This window comes from Geospiza fortis, unplaced genomic scaffold, assembly GCF_000277835.1.
Source record: "Geospiza fortis unplaced genomic scaffold, GeoFor_1.0 scaffold1616, whole genome shotgun sequence".
NCBI classification, from domain to species: Eukaryota; Metazoa; Chordata; class Aves; order Passeriformes; family Thraupidae; genus Geospiza; species Geospiza fortis.
The window spans coordinates 397,346-411,272 of NW_005054622.1; the positions used below are offsets into that span (position 1 = coordinate 397,346).

At 36.7% G+C, this 13,927-nt stretch overlaps 1 protein-coding gene across 1 annotated transcript in view; it reads right to left on the reverse strand.

Moving 5' to 3' along the window:
* LOC102042830 (SPARC-related modular calcium-binding protein 2) overlaps positions 1–13,927 on the reverse strand; it is a gene marked incomplete at its 5' end in the record, with an annotated part of 72,727 nt that overhangs the window by 43,459 nt on the left and 15,341 nt on the right. The window lies entirely within an intron of this gene.

Here is a 13,927-nt window from a genome sequence, read left to right on the forward strand (position 1 = left end):
CTCTTAACACAGTGAGAATTCTTCCACGTTCTTTTCTGGTGATTCTGGTGTTGGCAATGTATCATTTGCTCTGGAAAGCAAAGACCCATGAGAAGAATACATTTTTATGTCATGGAATCAGTATGTCTGAAATCTTTCAGAATGTGTGAAAAACTTACATATCTATACATTCTCAGCCTTTACATGAAATTATGAGGCAAGGGGGAAAGAGAAGAAACCACAGGGCCTGAGAAGGCCTGTCAGTTTACACCAATCAGTAAAATAACACCTCTGCTGAGGATTTTTGGTCACTAATAAACTGGTACATGTGAAACTTCAGAGACAGTAAATAAGAAAGACTATATATTCAAGCCATTATTTTTCCAAGGACTTTAAAATCACCTATCATGTGAAATTTAGATTGTTAAAAATACATTTCTAAATAACTCACACATTATCAATTAGGAAAAAAAATTAAATATTTGAAAAGCAAGAATATTAAGGACTCTACAGATGTTCAAATTACTAAAAGGAAAATTTCAATCCAGTAAAATTTCAATCAGTAACAGATTCTCTTCAGTTAAAGAACAGTAATTTTAATGTTACAATAAAAATTTAAAAAAAAATTGCCCTTCTTTCAAATCAGTTAAAGGATTTACTTTTTGACTTTTAATAGCTCAGTGCACAAAGAACAAGTTGAATCCTGACTGAATATTCTAGTGCATTTTAACAAATTTCAGCTCTAGGGTAATCTTGTTTTCTTTTATACACAGGGTTCAGAAAATGCTTTGCAAACTGTAGGCACCAATAGAAATTCACAGAATAATACTGCTCCTTGACAGGCTTTTTGCATATGTAAATGTCCAAAATCAGTAAGTCTTCTGTGACAGAGGAAAAGGTGCTAGGAGGCTAAACACCTTCATACTTTAAATGGCACACAATTCCATCTATACAATGGCCTGGTTTACAAAACAGTGTGCTTTTTTCCAGTCCATGTAAAAGGCTTTAAAAAAGAGAATATCACATTCTAGCTTGATTACACAAAGCACAGATGGAGGTCTTTAGCTGATTTTTTTTCCTCTTTTGTTTCATGTAGTATTTGAACAGGGTATCTAGGTAAGTTGATGATTTTGCATGCTTTTGTCTTGGTCTACCCACTGACACAAACAGAGATTGAGTACCTTCCAAATTTCCAGTGTTTAGATAATAAAGTGTACTTAGAGAATCACTGTAGTAGGGACAGAAACATTCTTTTAAAAAGGGATGTAGGAATTATTTGCATATTGAAACCTTCGCAGACATAACTATAGCTTGACAAAGTAGAAATCTGTCACCAACGTCCTCCTAGAGTAGCCAAAATAAATGTTCCCATAAGTGAATCTGGATTATGATGAATATCAAATAACAAGCTGTAACAACTCTAGAAAACACCTCACTTAGCTTTGTTGTTCACTTTTTATGTTTTGTATACAATCAGGGAAAAAAGAGCACATGGGGTGAAGCGGCTGCCATGAGAGAGAGGAAAAAATTATTTTTTAAACTCCACTAAATTGTCTCTTTCATACTGATAAACCTTGGTATCATGCCATTAGCTATTGTGACCTTATCTTGGTTTATGTCCTTGTAACTGGCAACATAATATGGCAGATGTGCAGGTATTCTTATCTCCCCAGAACCCAGCCTTGTATGAAAAATACATTTGTATGCTCCCAGCTTTGTTTAGAAAATACACTGGTTTATAAAGACCACATATTCAGGTCATCCAGATAAACAAAATGTATCTGAACAGAGTGGGTGTGATGGAAAATTCCCAGTGCAGAAGCAGATATGAACTTTTTCAGCTATGGGCATAAGCTGTGCTCTCTAATTTCTGTGAAGCTCTAGTTTCTACTGATTGAAACAACCCGTGAAGGACTGCACTGCTGACTCATGGGCCAGTGCAGTCACCTCTGTTAAGGTGATTTAGGTGACAGTGTTAGACTTGTTACTGGTTGACTTGCTGAGGCAAGATTTTCTACAAGCTATTGCTCAAGTCAGAAATTTTTATCTTTTGCACAATGTCATGTTTCTTCTGGTCCTCTTATTCCCTTATGTCAGGTTTTAAATCTCAGATGCACAGAAAAGCAGAATTACGGGGAAGATGTCACTAGAGGGCTGAAAACATGGCTTATAGCTTTAGAAGGGACAGTCAGAGGACTGCTTGAACTTAACATCAGAAGTGAGACTGGAAACTGAGCAGACTGAGCAGTAATCAAAGGAAGGTTTAAAGATAAAGGACTTTCCCCTTCTTGAAACTTTTAATTTCTTATCTTTCCCTTACAGATAGGAAATTTTAACAAGCAGAGGAACATTTATCACAGGGCTTAAATTAGTTTTCAGATAAAATCTAGATTATTTCTAACAAATTAGGGAAAAGAAAGAATATGATAAACACTACATCTGTCAGTTCTCTACGAGCCAAATGGCTGAGTCTTATTACAAATCTGCTGAACAGAGTTCATTAAATTCATTCAACAAAAGTGCACAATAACTCATCATTTTTCTTCCTTATTCAATGGCTCAGGAGCTTCAGGTCAGCTATCAGGCCATCTGCCCAAGAAAGTAATTTCTGAAGTCTAATGTTTTGTACACTTTTGATGCAATCATTTCTGTTACCATTACTACTTCCCTGTTTGTTTTCCCCACTAGAACATTGATCCTACCTAAAGGAAAACTGGTCTAAAGCGCTTATCTATAATCCTGCCTGCCAGAACCAGAACATTAATCCTTTGTCTGATTTCCTGTCTGAAGGAGCCATTCATCCACTTTCAGACTTTTCTTTCAATTATTTACAACAGGAGTAGTGGAAAGATGCAACTGTAGCCCTGTGATGCTAAGAGCTCTTATCACAAGAGCTACCATACTGCTGAAAATAATTGCCTTTGTAATGTCAGAAGAGTCATGGTCAACAAATGTTCGTTTCCCAGGAGAACCAGTGATAAATGTCATTAGCTTAGAAAATCTCTGACAGTTTGTCCAAACAATCTGACAACAACTATGAACTGGAACCATAACAGATGGATTCCAGGAGTTCATAAAGTGAACAGTATGGAAAAGGATCTATGCCACAATAAAAGTAGGATAAATACCTTACTCATTAAAATGCGTCAAACTTTCTCTGGAATGTGTTACTACAATAATATTCCTTCTGGGAACAGAAAAGCACTGACACTCCAGTTTCTTCTTTTCAAGGAATGTGCTTACACTATTGTTATTTTACATAATTCCTTCAATTTTACCTTCCTAGAAAAAAAGAGATAATTTCCAAGCATCTAAGCATCTTAATAAAAAAACATAAACATGGCTAAAAAGATACAAACATGGCTAAAAAAATCTTTTCTGCATGGCCTATCATGTTAGCCAGTGCTGTAGTTTAGCTGAGATAATTTATTTCAGGTTAATAAACCTTTCTGCATTTCCTACCCAAACTACATTTTCATTTAGGCTTATAAGCATTACTGATTCAAAGCAGACATTTCAATCATATAAGGAAATAGACTTTTTTGTCCCGTTTTACATCAAGAGTCTTTGTGCCATCTACCCAATGGCCATTTCTGAACGACAAAGTAAAATTCTTGCTCATGACAAAGAGCAAGTTATAAAAATGCTTTAGATATAATGTATGTTCCACTTCCTATGTCACAGTGCTATTCCATTTCTTCCCTTTTCATTTTAAAGATGCTAAACACATTTTTCATATTCTGGTTTAAGATGCCTTTACAGTCCATTACAAACAACCAACTGAAATGCTGCATCTTCTGTCAATAAGAAACACACTTCAATTAATGACAAACTTGGAGGAGAAGTTTCATGTTTTGTATAAAATCTTTGGTTAATTTTTTTGCCAGTCATCCCTAAGAAACCACTCTGGATTTCAATAAATCAAGCTAATATACAAGATTTTTTTAAACTTAATTTAATTAAGAAAATTTAAATTAATTCAGTTCATTTTTATGAAAAATACCTCAATAGCAATAGGATGTAACACTGTAAATCCCCATTTATTAAAGACTCCATTTACTCATCTGTGATGGGCTACCTAAAATGTTAATTAATGTTTTCTAGGGAATGTCCTAGAGGAGAATAGCAGTGATTTTTCTGGAAAAGTCATCCTGAATAATCTATTTAACTGTGCATTTTTCTGTTGCACATCTAAAACACCAAGTGCTGTATTGCGTATATTAGGATATTTATCTTGTTAGTCTTGTTAGAGGCTCCTTATTTCAGACATTCAAGTAGTTTTTCTGGTGTATCTTATCACAACTTCTCCCAATGTGTGAAATTTCATGATTACAAATAATTTGAGTTGGGTTTTTTGCATAAATGTAAATACCTGTACTTATGTCTAAATTTCAGTGTGGTCCACAGGAACAAGTTGTCAAATCTGCAGAAAATTACAGAGGCATCTGTATGGTATTTTAAGATTTCCTGCCACTATACAAACATTTCCTTCCAACTTCCTTAACCCCACAATGTGTATATAACAAACAGAATGCACTCCAAGTTGGTTCCTTCTGCCTCCTTTTCTCATTATCATAATGGGCTATGAAAGGGCAATTTAGACAGACTAGTTTTCAGGGTAAATGGATCTTTTATTAGGGCTTGAAGCTCAGTGTCCCCTACAGAAAGCAGGTAACAAGAAACCTGTGAACCAAAATACTTCCAAAAGTGATAAGCAAGTTCTAGAGGAGTACAGTGTAACATTACAGGCAGTTAATATTGCAGTTCTACCCTGTTTCTGGGAGGATATACATTGTATGACAATTTCTGCTAATCAGAGTGTTGTTCAAATCAATTGTCTGTCCTACATAATTAAGTCTAATTTAAGGGCACTTCAAGTACTGATTTACAGAAGTTCTGTGCTAGTTTATTTCAATACACCATGATTAGGATGCATAAATACTCATCCTATTGATACCCATGAAACCCTCCAAGAAATTTCAGAGAATAAGAAATCAGAAATCTCATGAGAATAAGAATTTGTTCCATTTGCTTAGGATGAACCCTTTTTGAGCCAGTGAAGTTGATACACCCCAAGGAAACTGATCACAATATGTTTTTATATTTTTAACTAGTTTTCACAGTATTCAAGTTTCATTGAATGGAATTGCACTTACATTACACCAAATTATATTTCCACATATGACCAAAATGTTCACGTTAGAAAAGAAAGTGGGAAGTGGGATAATTTCTATTCAAGCTATGCATTTCCTGCAGAGAAGTTGAAGTTGACTGAATGGCAAAATGGTCTACTACAGCAGTGGCTCCATCCATCCAACTCCAGCAAACATACCCCTTACCCCTTCATGGTAAACTAACAGGTTCTTTACCTGTAGCTGACTGATTTTATCACGCAGAATCCATCAATTCTGTTCCTGCTATAAGCACAGACAATACAAATGACAAAAATTCCCCAAATTATTACATTCTAATAATGGAGAGATCTGGCTTTCTATTCCATGGCTTTCTATTTTTTCAGGGTTTCCAGCTTTTGTCCAGACATTCTCTAGCATGACAGTTTCCTTCTCTGAAGCAGTAGATGAAGTGGTGTTATGCACTTTGAATGACACCTTCTTACCCTTTATGTAAAGTGAGGTTTCCTTGTCCCTCGTGGCCAGAGCATGGATATCTCACACCAATCTTTTTCAAGATTGCTTTTTTTCAAACCAGGACACCTGTTCTTACAAGAATTTATCTGCCTGCCACCTGGTGACACTTCCAAATAACCTTGATTCTAACTGAAATCAAGTGCAGCTAAAGGCTACAATGCAAGAATTAATTTGCTCATGCTGCTAGTTTCTTATAAAGGCTGTTCATTAACCTGGATCAAACAAATAGCATTTTTGTGGGCTGGGCCAGACTTCCCCCAATAAGAATCCATGGAAAAATACCTACTAAACTCAATGGACAGTACAGGAGGTCTCAGCTGAATATATTCATATGCAAGTATGTTTCCAGTTCAGCCTAAAATTTATCCATGGACCAAGTACTGATTGTAAGGAATAGGTAACATTAATAAACACCCAACCTTAGACCCAACATCTAGATGGCAGCCAAAACCTAGGACTAAATTACAGCATTCATACTCATCTGACGCCACATATTTTGATTTACGTTAGGTTCAGATGCGCATCAGCATGAGGGTTCTCAAAGCCTGGAGGAAGCTGGCAACCGTCCTACCCATATTCTTTCTCATTTGTGAAAAAACTTGTGGGAACCAAATATTGCAGGCCCTTTGTGTGCATTTTCAGAGAGCGCTCAGTGTACAGCTGATCACTATTTTGCACTTTTGGAGCTTGGGCCAATGATTGTGGCTCAAAAAGCAAAAAGCTCATTGCTTCAACACAGCCCTAATGATTAATTTATGTACTTTAGTCCATTGAACAAAGAAGCATAAATCACAGACAGATGCTCTAATTTATCTATGTGGTTTCATATGCAAAGACACTGCAATACACAAGGAAAATCCTCTGAAAATGCACTGAGCCCATTGAAAAAATATTCAAAATAAGAAACCACTAGCCCCCATTTAGCTTTACCTGAAAAGAGTACAATCATAATCAATATCATCTACTGGGATACACCAACTCAACTTTTACCCTGGGTCTAAGTCAGGTAGCCCTATATCAAATCAAGCTTTCTGAAATACACAAATTCTGTTCTACCAACTGGCAAAAGTTTGGGGGGGCATAAGACAGAGGTCTGAAATGTAATGGGATGACTTGCTCTTTAATCAAAATCCAAACCCACGTTTTGCTGGGATTTTTTCTTTAAAGTTTCTCATTTAGGGAAGTTTTTGCACATACCTCTGCAATTCTTTATTTTCTTAAGATTTGAAATCCTGTAACCACAGTTACTGAGAAAGACTATAGCCACAGTCACTGCAAAAGAAAAATAACTGTTTTGCCTCAAAAAGCCTGCTATTTTAGCATTCTATTTGATTGTTCCTTTGCTTTCTTGTTTATTTATTTTAGCCCAACTTCTTGGTTAAACAGATGAGAAACATTATTCAAGTATTCAAATTTATCCTCTCACAGAATTATAACTAATTTGAATTAATCAGCTATTCATTTGCCATCCTTTTTCTCTTCACTGCCATTGAGCAGATTAAGGGATCAAACTATCTACTTCTTTGACACCAAAAGTAATTCTCTATTTTGCCATTCCTACACAGATTGAATAAAACAGTAGCGTGAGATCTGTCCCGACTTGAAAACTCACAGAGAAATTAGTCTTCATTTATAAGCATGACACAATCTAAACTTTTAAATATTAGTATTTACTTCTACAGTAGATAAATAAGGGAGAAACATGAAGTGAGTGTACATCAGATTACAGATAGGAGTTACTTCAAAGATGTTTTTTTGCATTAGAGCCAAATTTTTGTATTGAATTTCCCAGGTTAAATATTTTATTGTACCATCCATGAAATGTCAGAATGCAGTAAACCAAAAGAAGCATATTTTTGTTAAATCTTTAACAGCCGTGTGTGAGAGGGATAGCAAGCCTTTGCAAATCCAAGGACTGTTTACACCCTACCTTCCTCTGGATCTTTAAAAAGTATATTTACACAAATCAAAAATAATTTAAAGCCAAATGGTCAATGTCATGGCATCAGGATTCACAATGAGAGTGGAAAATCTGGTCTTCTGAAGAGATGAGATCCCTCATCCTGCTTTTGCTCAATTAATGGGAAGAGCATGAATTATCATCTCCAGGTGTTCTTGCTAGGCTTTGTTAACTTGATTTCCCTTACATGAGAGAGGATAATGTGCAAATGACTGCTCCATTCTGCAAGGATACATCTGAAAGAAGTTATTTGCCAAATGGGATGAAGTCTGGTTTTCCTACATAAGAGGAAATATTGGTATCTATTATTCTTACGTATGGCTGCCTCATCCTGCCATAGCAGAGCAGCCACACTGTGCTCAAACTGCAAAACCAACCAAACAAAAAAAGCCACCACCCAAAATTACAGTAAATGAAAATCACTGACTTGTCCCAAACAGAATGGCTGGCTGGCCAGCTTGCTATAGCAATCTGAAGGCTAATTCATTAAACAAAATTGCGCAAAGCCATCATTCTTGCTTTATGAGTATATTGACCAGCTAATGTGAGTGTCCTGCCAGTGGAAAAATCTCTCATTTTTCAAGAGAGATTTGAAGTGAAAATAAAGCTGGTTCACTTTTTCCACAGAGCTGTGAAAATTAAAATCTTTGCCAGGTAAGCTGAGGATACATATTTGTTTGAATAGCTGTACTAAAAATTAAAAAACAAAATAGGCAAACAGGGGTGCCTAAATTCATACTTTGGCACTTAAATAACCCAGCCATCTTACACGAATGTTTATCCATGTAGCATTTCCCCTCCATGAAACAGAAGTTGTTTCTCTTCCCTATTTGGAAAACCGAGTATGTGGATATGACTTTGGATACTTGACCTTAGGCACTCAAGTAATTTTCCTTTCAGAGGTGTACAGTGGCATCTCTGGCTGCAGCCTGTGTCATGTTCCTGCCACTGGTTCACACTGCTAATGCTGTTGGCACCATGCAATGTTTTCCAGCCTTATTGCTTAACTCCTGCCTCCTGCCTGGAGGTGACTGCACTCCACCAACATTCAATTTTCTAAGTATCAACTAATTTCCACCTTACAGACAAAACCCTCACTACTGCTGCAGAAGCCAGGAGGATTTCTGTCTGTTTTATGGGAATGTGACCTGAGAAGCATAGTTTAAAAATGTGCAGATATGTTAAAAAAAGTAAGAGAACGTTATTTTGAATTTTGGTAGCTCTCCTTTACATGTGTCAAAGTATCTTACAAAATGGTCAGTACTGTCTGCACCTTTATCTAATTCATAGCAGACTGGATAGGCATTACAGAATGGTAAGAATTTGGCTCTCAGGCACTGAGCAGGAATACAGATATTAAACAGGCTGCTGAAACAGAAATGCTCCATTTTTCTCTTCAGTATTTCAGGCAGTTACTCCAACAGCCATAATACAAAAGTTTATGCTACCATTGCCATTACCTCTCAGATAAATACCCTTAAAGCCTACTTGGTTTAAACAATCTCAAAATTAAAAAAATTAGTAATATTGAGAACATAATTACACCCTTAAAAGCTACCCTATGACAGATGAATCAAAAACTTTTCTACTGTTTTTTCTTCTTTATCTCGTGAAAGAAAAGGCAAGAAGCAGGTGAAAAATGAACATTCATATTATTGCTTGCCTATAATTACAAGGACTGTGTTGTGCAACGAAAAATCTTTCAACAGAGAAACAAACAATTTCTCTAAGGTGGTATCATCTGCTGATGGTACTGCTCTCAGAACTCTTGTCCTCAAGAGTCCTCAGTATGAGATTCAACAACATGAAGATGAAGCCTGGTCAAAAGGTAACTGCACTGCTTTAACCCTGTGTAAAGCCAAAAGCTCATATGAGATTAAAGGCTGTACAGGTCTTTGCCCCGCAGCACATTATATCCAAAGCACATTATTTATATAGCAAGGAGGATGTCAGTATTCATAACAGGAGAACTCCAGGGTTCAGAAAGAAGACTGTTTACTGATTTTGGCAGAGCTTTGTGCGCAGTAAAGAGGATGAGCCAAAGAAGAGTAAAAGCCAGTAAGAATATTCTAATACTAATTCTTTCAATTCCAATAACTTTTAATATAGTTTTATATTGCACTTTCTTTTCTCTTTTTCTTTTGTCATATGACCATGGTTAAACAGCTCAGCCTGCGCTTTGGTTTCAAGAGCAAAGACAAATCTTTGGCTTGGCTTTACCTTCAAACTCTGGAAAAAACCAAGGGCAATCTGAATTAAAAACAAAAATTCCAATTCCACCCCACTTTCATCTCTGTTTTCAAAAAGAAATAATTTTCTGAAGAGTACATAATGCTAAATATGATGTGAGAGTTAAACATCACTATGCTTTTGAAGAATGGGAGACCTACAATCATAATGAAAAATTCCAGGCCAAAATTTCTGCTCCTATGAGCTGGAAGTATTCCACTGCATACAGTAGGGATCAGCAGAAGAAAAGTTAGACCCAAGAATATTCAGAGCAATTTTAAAGGCTTCTTAGATAATGCATAGTAGCAAATACCTTTGAACTAGTAAAATGAGAGTTTTAAAGTATCTAAGGATCCTTAATCTTTTATAATCCATGATTAGCTTATGTCCTCAGAAGATCATTATTTTAAGTGTTCAACATGCCACAAAAACTACCTGGATAAATAGCACAGGCCTTGCAAAAATACTTTCCAGCAATCTACTGTGTGTGAGAGTAAAGAGCAAGTTTCACAAAGTGTTATTTTTCAAGGTGTTTGCTTGGTATTTCCAGCCCTTTCAGACCCGTTCCCATCTTGTCTCCCCACACAGACATGTACAACTACCTCAAGCCATATTTATTTTGAAGCTCTCTACAACTAAGGAAGAAAATCTGAAGGACTGGTTTTGGCAGGACTGTTTGAATAAAACTGATTATAAATATTTAACTTTTACAATGAGCATCACAGGAAAGAGCAATGTTGGCATTCAGTCACCTAATAAGGAAACGTTTTTATTATTGCTTACATGAAGACAGTTCTGTTATTGTTTCTACATATAATGCATTGTATGCTTTGTGTTCTTTTTAATTTGGGAAAATTAAACATTGTTTAATGTCTTGACATTAATGCAAAAGGAAGCTCACTGCATGATGCTCCCAGGAGGCAATCAGAGCTGCTGCTAATTAAATCTGCCTATTGTTACAAAGCATTTGGGGCCAAACCAATCAACCACTGGCATAATTACTGTAGTTCACAAGAGCCTTTAGCAGTACTTGTTTTCATTAATCATGAGGAACAAACACAGGCTAAAGATGAGTGGAAAAGTCTGTGTGTTTACAAACCTGCTTGCCTTGGGTCTCATTTGGAAACAACTACAGTACAGTCCCATGGCAAGTACCCTTGAACACTAGTAATTTTGCCTCATACATGTATGCACATTTTCATGAAGATAACATGCAGGAGAAGACACAGGCTCTCCCTTGCATCAAAGAGGCAAGCCCATCCTCTTTTGCTTGTGTTCTGCATACATATTTTACAATGACACAATGACAGATATAGTTTGCAGAACGAAGCGGAGGAATCTTTAAAGTTATCAATCAGTTGCAAGGAAAAATATGTAAATCCAATATCATGATTTACATGACTGAGACACTGAGAACAAATAAGACAAAAGGCATGCAAAACTGAAAAAAAGGGTGTCTTTTCATGAAGAGAAATGCCACTATTTCAATTGGTCAATACAACATCTTTTTCTTCACTTCCACCTGCTATACTGCATAAGTCTGTAAAGCTCCGTATTGTATTCTATAGTCCAGTACTAGATGCTGTCTCAACCATCTCTCCTATGAAACCTTTCTTCTGCTTGCATTGATGTGTCCAGACTGCGATAGCCCTGCCCAAAGCTGAGCCAGGATTAGAGCCCTGGAGTTCCTGGCTAGCTGCTCTGAATGTAAGCAATGAAACCACACTGCCTCCCTCCACTAGCTGACATCAGATGTTTTCCCATACAATACTTTATAGGCTGCTTAAGTCTCCACAATGATATCCTGAGGAAGTGATATTGGCACAAAATACAGTCCAAGACTCTTGAGCACTAGTCAGTCAGACCAACTGCATTGACATTATGACACTTGTATTGAGTTTTATTAGAAAAACTCAAACGAACTTGCACAAAACAACTCACAGCTTTGGTTAAGGTGATGCATTCTTACTTAGGAAGCATTCTAACTTAAGATGAATTCTTATTTAGGAAGCACTGTTACCTAGAAGGGTACTAAATTAATGCTGAAAATATATTGCACTAGCTTTAGCATCAAACATGTAGTTGCTCCTACATTTTGGTATCCTTCAGTATCCTACAGTATGGATAACACAGCTGGACAAGGTATCTCTGAAACAGTCTCTGACATCCTACACAGATAGGTAATGACACCTTTCCAAATTTACTCAATCTAGGAATCAGGCTCTCCTATTATTTGCAGTCACTGCTCAACTGGGTGCTTCTAAGAACTCTCAGCTTGGTTTTGGGGTCACTGTATTTTCAGAATACAGTCTGCAAATTCATAGCAGGATCAACAGCCATTATTTCTTGGTTACTCTCCTCATAAGGCCTCCAGTTTATGCCTCTGGCTGTCTTAGTTAAAAGAAGAAGATGAAAGATTAGAGAGATGATGAATCAGTGTTACAAGAAATGTTAACCAGCATTTGAGATTGCACAATGATATCTAGTGAAAAATTGAGAAACAGGCAGTGAAGATCAGCTACTGACAGGAGAGAAAGAAGACTGCAAAGAAAGGATTGGAAACATAATAGGAATTCCCTGTATGCAACCAACTTTGAGGAGGAATAACAGAGACTATGATAACATTGCAAAAAGCTCCAATAAAAGTAGGTATGAAATAAAAGCTAAATTAAGCTTAAATATAGTATTCTGATTCACAAACTTTCCTAATCATATAGGGGAAGAAAAGACCTGAAGCAAGGCATTTTCCCTCTAGCTTTGCTGTCGACAGGGGGTGCTCTATATAGAAGCCACACAGGCTCATTTTGACAAGAGTATTGAAAAGGTAAAGTGCACCACGGCATCCTTAGCACCATGGTTAGTTATGTGACATATTCTCTGATGTGTGAAGGTATTTCTGAATATTCAATTTTTCTGAATATAAATATGATTCAGTGTGCAAAACACATCATCTGGTGACAATTAAGTTGTACATAATGATAATAAAGAGAAAATACTTTATTCAGCCTTTCATCTGGCAATACCAGTGGAGGAGAGGACCCCATGTGCTGACAGCACATTCATTAAAGTCAAGAGGAATTCCACCTATGTAACAGCAGCAGGATTGGAGTGGACTGTCCTATTGTCACTGATTCAGCAGATTGATATACTACATACTAGCTACATTAGGAAATGAGTGTGCCCTGTGTTTCCAAGAGAAGCCATAACACCAGAATCAGTTCTGTACCATTAGCATCCCCATAAAGAGAAAAACTTCAAAAAAATTTAAATAAACCCTCCAGGCCTCATTCGCCTCTCTCCTCGTAAGTCTTCCAGTGGTATTAGCCTCATAGCTGCAGCAGAGTCACTCCTATTACACTGCTCGAGTAAAATGAGGATTCATGCCTGCTGAAACTAAATCATCGCCTCCTACAGTCATTTTCTATTATTATATTGGACTGTTTAGCTAAAGGAATGAGCTACAGGATGTGTGACTACATTACAAGTCACTGTTCTGTACTGAAGATGTTGGTAGGAAATGGGAAGAAGTGACCTTTCAAACCGCTGACATTTACACTGATATTTTTGGCTTTGCTGCTCCTCTGTTGTGTCAATTCATAGGAACTTAAAATCACATCCTAAAAATGATCTTAGATTGCTTTTAAAATCTGATTAGAAACTTCAAGAACAATGAAACTGTAAGTCCCTTAAACTAAGAGACAACCAAACAGGAGAGCAATGAGATTAGCAATTTTCTTATTACTTTCTGGCAGTCTGAGATTATGACTTTAGCTACATAATAGGAGTTTTAGGAAAATCAGAGAGGAAACAAGATCAGAAGTTACTTAAATTTCTCCTCCTCAAACCAGTTAGGCAAGTAAACAAAGAGAAAGCACGCCTACTTCCTTGCCAGCCAGAATAACTGGGCACAGGAAAGCTCTGAAAGAGTAAACTGCACCAGAACAGTGTGGCCACAAGCCTCTGCAACTAATCCCACCTCTGACTCTGTTAAAAGTCTCAATTGAATTAGATTATGTGGATGAATTTGGTAAGCAACAGGTAAACCATAATCATCAGTCTTTTCAGTTCTTTCATATTTTGGAATTTGGTTTAATACAGATGTGAAAATTTG